We start from the raw sequence: 8,581 nt of genomic DNA, 5'->3' as shown, positions 1-8,581 counted from the left end.
TCTAATAAGTAGTTTGCAAATGTTTTCTTCTATTCCATGGGTTATTTCTTTCATTTTTTTGATGGTGTCTATTGAATCACAAAAGTTATTAATGCTAATGAAGTCTACTTTTTTCATGTGTTGCTTGTGTTTATGGTATTTAATCTACATGATCATTGTCTAATCCAAGTTCGTGAAGGTTTATTCCTATGTTTTCTTCTAAAATTTTATATTTTCAATTCTTAAATGTAGATCTATCATCCATTTGGGGTTAAAATTGTTGTGTGATTCAAGGTGGAAACTAAATTCATTCTTTTTGCATGTAGATATCCAGCTGTCCTGGCACCATTTGTTGACGACACTCATTTTCTCCATTGAATTGCCTTGGTATCTAAACTTGAAAGTAAATTGCCCATATATTAGGAGTTTATTTCTTGGTTCTCAATTCTCTTACATTAATCTATATATCTATCAGACCAGTACCACACTGCCTTGGTTACTATAGCTTTATAGTCATTTTTGAAATTGGAAAGTTTAATTCATTCTTTTTTTTTCAAGATTATTTTCATTATTCTAAGTCACTTGCACTTTATTATTTATTTTAGAATCAGATTGTCAATTTTTTCAAGGAAAAAAATGAGCAAAGATTTTGGCTGTGATTGCACTGAATCTGTACATCAATTTGGAGAGTGATGATATTAAAGTCTTATGATACATGAACATGAGTTATCTTTCCATTAGCTATTTTTTAATTTCTTTCAATAATGTTTTGTAGTTTTAGTGTATAAATTGTGCTTCTTTTTAAAAACTTACTTCCAAGTCTTATTTTTTATATTATTATAAATGGAATTGTTTCCTTAATTTTATTTTTGGATTGTTAATTCCTAGTGTATCAAAATATATAGATTTTGGGGGCACCTGGGTGGCTCATTTGGTTAAGTATCCAACTCTTGATTTTGGTTTGGGTCATTATCTCACAGTTCATGAGATTGAACCCTATATTGGGTTCTGTGCTGACAGCATGGAGCCTGCTTGGGATTCTCTCTCCCTCTCTCTCTACACCTCCCTCACATAATAAATAAATGTTTAAAAAAATATAGAGAGATTTTTATATATTGATCTTGTACTTTTCCATGTTGCTGAACTTGTTAATTTGTTGTAATAATTTTGGGCAGATTCCTTAGAATTTTTTACAAACAAGATGATGTCCTTTCAAATAAAATAGTTTTATTTCATTATTTCCAATACTAACACCTTTAATTTGTTTTTCTTGACTAATTACCCTTGTGTTGAATAGAAATGATGAAAGTATGTATTCTCCATGTTGAATAGAAATGATGAAAGTTGGGGCACCTGGGTGGCTCAGTTGGTTAAGCATCTGACTTCGGCCCAGGTCACGATCTCACAGGTCGTGAGTTCGAGCCCCGCGTCGGGCTCTGTGCTGACAGCTCAAAGCCTGGAGCCTGCTTCGGATTCTGTGTTTCCCTCTCTCTGCTCCTCCCCCGCTCATGCTGTGTCTCTCTCTCTCTTCTTCGAAAATAAATAAAAACATTAATTTTTTTTAATTATGAAAGTATGTATCTGTTTATTCCTTATCTTAGGAAGAAAATATTGAGTCTCACTATTAAATATGATATAGATTCTCTTCATCAAGTTGAAGAAATTTCCTTCTATTACTAGTTTGTTTAATATTTTTATTGTGAAGGGATTTTGTGTTTTATCAAATGTATTTTCAGTGTCTATTTACATGATTAGGTACTTTTTGTCTTTTATTATGTTCATATAGTATATTACATTAATTGATTTTTTAGTGTCAAGCACCCTAAAAATGTTCATGTTCTAATCCGTGGGATCTAGTAAAAGTGAATTGCAGATATAATTAAGTTGAGAAGGTTGAGATGGGGAGATTTTCCTAATATTATCCATGTGGTATATATCCAAGGTAATGACAAGGATCTTTATTAGGGAAAGGAAACAAGAGAAGCAGATAAAGGGACATGATGGTAGAAACAGAAATCATAGTTAGAGAAAGATCAAAAGATGTTATGCCGCTAGCTTTAAAGATGAAGAATAGGGAATTGAGCCAAAGAATATTATTAGCAGTTTGTAGAAGCTAGAAAAGACAAGGGATGTATTTTCCTCTAGAGCCTCCAGAAGCAACACAGCTCTACCAACACCTTGATTTTTCCCTGGGGAAATCCGTTTTGTTCTTCCGACTTCAAATTGTGGATAATAAATTTGTGTTATTTAAAGCCACTGTGTCTTGTGTTAATCTGTTACGGCAGCAATGTAACACTAATGCAATATTTTTTATATAAGAATTTGTTTCCCTTTTCTAAGTTTTAATCTAATTTATGGGATATAATTGTTCATATTATCCTTTTATAATCTTTTTTTTAATTTCTGTAATTCAATACTTAATTTTTTTTTCCCTTGATCACTTTTTGTTTGTTTGTTTGACAATTCAGGTATCCTTTTATCCTTGGTAATTCTAGCTAATGATTTGTCCATTCTGTTCATTTTTTCAAAGAATCAACTTTCTTTTTGTGAATTTTCTCTATTATTTATCTATACTCTTTTTAATTTGCATCCATTCTAATCTTTATTATTTCATTCTGTTTATTTGCTTGGGGTTTAGCTGCTATTCTGTTGTTAGTTTCTTAGGGTGGAATGCTATGTTATTTATCTGAGACTTTTCTTCTCTTTTTTTTTTTATTTTTTAAATTTTTTTTTAACGTTTATTTATTTTTGAGACAGAGCATGAACGGGGGAGGGTCAGAGAGAGGGAGACACAGAATCCGAAACAGGCTCCAGGCTCTAAGCCGTCAGCACAGAGCCCGAAGAGGCGCTTGAACTCACGGACCGTGAGATCATGACCTGAGCCGAAGTCGGGCGCTTAACTGACTGAGCCACCCAGGCGCCTCTAGACTTTTCTTCTCTTAACATAGGCTTTTGCAGCTACAAATTTCCCTCTAAGAATTGCTTTAGCAGTCCCTCACAAATTTAGCATGTTGCACTTTCATTTTATTCATTTCAAGACATATTTAATTTGCCTTTTGTTACTTCATTGTCCCTGGGGTTATTGAAGATGTGATAATTTCTACATATTCGTGAATTTCCCAGATTACATTCTGTAGTTGTTTTCTGACTTAACTACATTGTAGTAGAAAAACTGTACCTTTGCATCTATTACATGGTAGTTCTTGAAATTAATTTCTCCTCATTTCTCAAGTTTGGTAAATTTTGTTGTATTTGTTTATTGTTTTTTGTTTTTGTTGTTGCTAATTGTGGGCTGTCTCTTTGCCAATGATCGGGCGGAGTTTCAAACTTGTGATCTTCTCAGCTCTTTCCTAAGCCTGCACCTAATGAAAAGGCAAAAGTCAAACTGAATGCAAAACACAAGCTGACACCCCACCAACACCCCCACTAAGGTGGGTTATGTATAATATTCTTCACACGCTCATGGCTGCCTAAGAACAAAAAGCAGGAGAGATACAAATGCTAACTGATAATGACTGTAGTCATGCTGGACATGAAACTCCACTATAGTTTGTAACTGTCTTAATGATTTACAAGAAAAACAAAATCTTAATAATAGGCAGGACTCCAAAATCCTATAGACTCATTTTCCAATAGCCCTGATGTCACCTTCACCTCCTCAGGAAAAAAAAAAAAATACAACAGCCCTGTATAATCAGTCACTCCTCACAATCACAATGCAGTTCTTTCTGCCCACAGGCCTGTCTTTGTGTGGTAATAAAAACACCGTTTTGTGTCATAAAGCGTCTCAAGAATTCTTTCTTGACTGTTGCACTCACGACTCCACATCATACCTTTCCCTGGGCATGCATGGTGACTTTCGAATTTCTCCCAAATGTGGAGTTGTTTTGAATGTCCTAGTCATTAATGTGGGATTCCCAAAAGTGTGTGTGTGTGTGTGTGTGTGTGTGTGTGTGCGCGCGGGAGGAGGGGGGTGGTTGGGTAGGAAAGAGAGAAATGAAGGGGGAGAAAATGGGCACTGCCTCCTTAAAACCCTTGGATGTCACTTCAGTGGGAGGAGAGGCTTGCAACAGTAGAGGGAGGTGCAACTACAATGGCTGCCAGCCCTCTAGTCTATGTCTGAAATGAAAGCAACATCAACAATCAGAGCACAGATCCCCAATATTTTGAGGCAGGTCCTTTTTGCTCATTCTGGCTCCCATAATGCAATTTTCATGCAAGCTCTTCCAGGAACAAGAGCACAGCTACCTGACACAGGAGTAGGGTGTGGGGAATGGATAGCTGTTGCCAACCTAGGGGTTGAAATTGACTAAAAACCTCAATTTACCTTCTAAGCTCTCCCTGGAATTTGAAACTTTTAATAGACCCCAGAGTTCAAAAATAGTTATTTCAGACAGATTCTAGTGTGCAATTGCTGTCTATATGGGGACAGAATCTTTTATTTCTTGTTCCAGTATTTTCCCAGAATTTTAAAGTTTTTATCTTTTAAACATCAACATCAGAATTTTCTGGGGCGCCTGGGTGGCTCAGTCGGTTAACTGATCGATTCTTGGTTTTGGCTCAGGTTGTGATCATGGGTTCCAGCCTCACATTGGGTTCTGTGCTGGCAGCGTGGATCCTGCTTGGGATTCCCCTTCTCTTCCTCTCTCTGCACCTCCCCTGTTTGCTCGCTCTTCTCCCTCAAAATAAATAAACATTAAAAAATATTACCTAGGAATCTACATTTATGATCTTAGTACTATCCACCCCCAGACGAAAATTTAAAACAAATCAGGAAAATAAGAACTTCTTTGAATTAAGTTTGAACCTTACTGCTAATGCCACCACTGAAGATTTTTTGACCTAACACACTTTAATTTGTTTAGAGGCCAGAAGTTGCCTACCTCTTCTTCATTATTCCCACAACTCGAGTGCCTTTCTTCCATTTTCATTGTTAGTTGATTTGCTTAAAATTTTCTCCCTCTTGTTCTGACTTACATTTACCAAAACTTCAATTTACCTGAAAAACTGCCCTATGTTATCCCAGCTGTTCCTAATGGGCTTTACATTCTATTACTTATGCATTGGCATAACATACTGGGTGGGTGAAATGTGATTGACTCTTAGTGACAATGGTTGGCAAAAGATTATCCCTAAATGATTTGAATGCTTTGAAACCATAATTATATCTACATGTTGGCACTGCTTCCACTTTTTTTTATTGTTTTTATTTCTTTAAGAAACAATTATTGCTTTAAAAGTGTTCCAGCAATTATCCATCCATTCATTCCTTTAAAAAAAAATGAAAAGAAATACCATGTGTCGGACACATTTTGGAGGAAACAGAAGTGCGTACTGCCTAATTTTTGCTATTGAAGTGATCTTTCAAATTTCTTTCTAATTTCTGGATTATGCTTAGAGACTTGTCAACTGAAAGATGTAACTATCAGTGCAATATGTGTGTGTGTGTGTATACACTCACAATCAGTACAATGTGTGCGTGTGTGTGTGCATGTGTGTGTGTGTGGGTGTGTGTGTACACTCACTCAGATGCTAGTTATGTAGCAGTTTCTTGCACTCCCAGAGATTCTTACTAGCTCTAATAATGGAGAACAAAATGTTTTTAGAACAAAATAAAGGTCCCCCTCATTGGATTTAGGGCAGTTATGAAAGTAGAAATAATCTGCCCACTGTTGTAGACTTCTAATTCAGTAAAATAGAAGTTATTTCTTCTAAAAACTTTACTAGCAAACAGGGTGAAGTACTTCTAGGTATTGACTTTTTAATAACCTGTACTTTGTATATTTATAGCATAAAGTAGTACTTATAGGTTATTAGGATGATTTCCAGTTATAATATTTTTTCTTACATACAAAACATGTCAGGGCAGGCACAAAAAGAAAAAGTTATAAAGAAATTGTCTTGAAAGTAACCAAATTATAAATTATACTTCTATTTTATCCTTCACTCATCGAAGGAATTTATCAAAAGCCTACTATTTATGAACCTTTCTTCTGTGCCAAGAAAAAAAATAGGAGAGGCAAGAATACAGGCTATATCTTAGCTATTTAAAATTACAATGCACTAGGATTGATGAAAAAGGCACACACACTAAGAATGCAAAGGAAGGCCAGTTAAAAATAAATGCCATAAATATGGTTCAGACAGTAATTGTTAAAAGAATTCAAATGAGTATAGGGCCCTTAACTGTCATCAATTTATTTATCCAAGTCTTTTATTTTATTCCAAGTCCTTAATTAGAATGCTCTTTTGTAACACATCCTATTTTTCTTAACAAAGTAAAAAAAAAAAAAAAAAAAAAAAAAAAAAAAAAAAAGAATAAATAAATAAATAAATAGTTTCTCCCCAGGACTTATTCAGAGCAGCCCAATGTCAAAAATCTATGTAAATGAATTTTCTCATCTGTCAAGGGCTTCCTTCCTTTAGAGAGATTTTTTTTTTCTTGAATGTTCCCAATTTAATCAAAGGAAAGCTTTGAATTGCCATCTATAGTTACATTTCTCTTCTTGATTTTTTTCGCCGCTCATGGAAATAACTCAGATTTTAATTATACAATTCATTTTATACAAACCGAGTTAGCTCTTTGAGTGTGTTTTCTAGATGAGAAATGAAGATATCTGATGAACCCTTGTCCTCATTAGCTTTTAAATATTTCCTTTGACTTTTTTTATATTTTACCAAAAGAATGAAATATGCATTTCATGACCCCTTAATATGCTAGATGCTCAGTACGTTTTTCATTTTATCAATATTCCGTTGATTTTAATATGGAGTAATGTTTAACTTTTAGTTTGAAGTAACAACTTTTAAAAACAGAGATTATGTTTTAAAGAACACATTCTGAGGTATCTAGCCATATTATGCTAATTTTATTTCCAAATGGGGATAAATTTAGCACATAGTTAAGCACTTTTAATGTATTCCCCCAATGGATTCAACAGGTTAAGCTGTTTATCAGCGCAGGGTTGTGGGGGCTTATTTGTGTGTGTTTTTCTATATAGCCTTTAGGTTGTTATCAAATAGAATGATTTCAAGTATACTTCGTGTAATACTTTTTAGGATAAATGTGGTGAAATAAGGACATTAACATCTATCAAACACTGACAACATGACACATATTGTTGTCATCACTTATTGCTTAAGATGGTTTTATTTGTGAATAACAGAAAATCTTAATTATATTTGAACTGAAGAAAAATGTATTACCTCCATAACATAAAGTCTAGAGTTACGGTGGTTCCAGCAATAGTTAATTAGATGATCAATGATAACAGAAAGAATCTCAGCCTCTTTCTGCCATTTTTAGTTTGATTTTATCTGTAGGCCCATCCCAAGATGGCTATAATATCCCTAGGCATTATATCCAGGCATTTAACAAATCTGCAAAGAAAATATGATTTATAGAGATTCAGTTTTAGGGGAAAAGAAACTTTCCTATAACTCCTCTGCATATTGCCCTCCATATTTGCTGCCTGGAATTGGGTCAGATACTTAGGCCTACACTAGTCACTGGCAACCAAATGCGAGTACCATGCTTGGATTAGAACAATTAGATATTATTATTAATTCTGGAAAAAGGATTTACTTCGTCAAAGCACATTTTCTTGTGAAGAAGTGTGAATATCTGTACAGTATTGAGCTTCAGTGAAAGGAGGACGAACACGTAAATGACAGAGTTACTGTAATAGACGTGTGCTATAGTAATTAACAATACCGTACATCTCTTCATCTAATCTTTCTATGAGCTCTAAAATGTAGGTTGTTCACAATATCAAAATGGAGACTTGAAAGATAGAATTTTCCCCAAATAATAAGTCTATAAAATTACTGGACTGGGATTGAAAACTTTGTTCAGCCCAAAGCCTCGTTTCTTTCCGCCAAACCAATGGATGTTAATCTAGAAAGGAATATCCCAAAATGTGTTAAAGTAGATCCAATTTACCTAAGTGTTACTGAGATAAAAAATCATGCATGAGCTAATCCTAGGTAAACCTCAAAGGTTTGTGAAGTTTTTCTTCTGCTTTTTCCAGCTCTTCTTTTCTAAAATCATTTACCAATTAAATCTTCGGGCAGGAAATGTGTTTATTTTATGCCAAAACAAATCAAGCAAACAAATAGCCCTATATATTTTTTGGACTCAGTTTGTATTCAGAATGTTTAAAGGAGAAACAAAAGATCTAACACCTTAAGTTGTATCAGCAAAAGCATAAAAAATTGATGAAGATAAAATTTTGTGTCTACTCACTGATAATTTAAGAGTGCTCCAGGGATGAGAGGATTAATATCATGCTTTAGTCAAAATAATTAAAGCTGGAAAATAATCAAGGATCAGGCTTGCTGAGTCTTTCAAATTGAAAAAGACCTGCCAAGACTGATCTTTTCTATTTGGGAGTTTAAATATGTTGGATCTAATTACAAGCAAAAGCAGGATACAAAGACTGAGGATGAAAGCAATTTAGGGAAGGTGTTTTCTTCTGTAAACGTCAAACCTCAGGAAAATATAAGAAACATAATATGAAGTGAGGCCTTTGCTAAGGCATTAAATCAAACATACAACCAAGGATCACATGCCAGATGGAACAGATTGAGGTGGTAAGCTTTC

Source organism: Felis catus, chromosome B1 (genome assembly GCF_018350175.1).
Source record: "Felis catus isolate Fca126 chromosome B1, F.catus_Fca126_mat1.0, whole genome shotgun sequence".
Classification (NCBI taxonomy): domain Eukaryota; kingdom Metazoa; phylum Chordata; class Mammalia; order Carnivora; family Felidae; genus Felis; species Felis catus.
Note: the sequence above shows the minus strand (reverse complement) of the source record.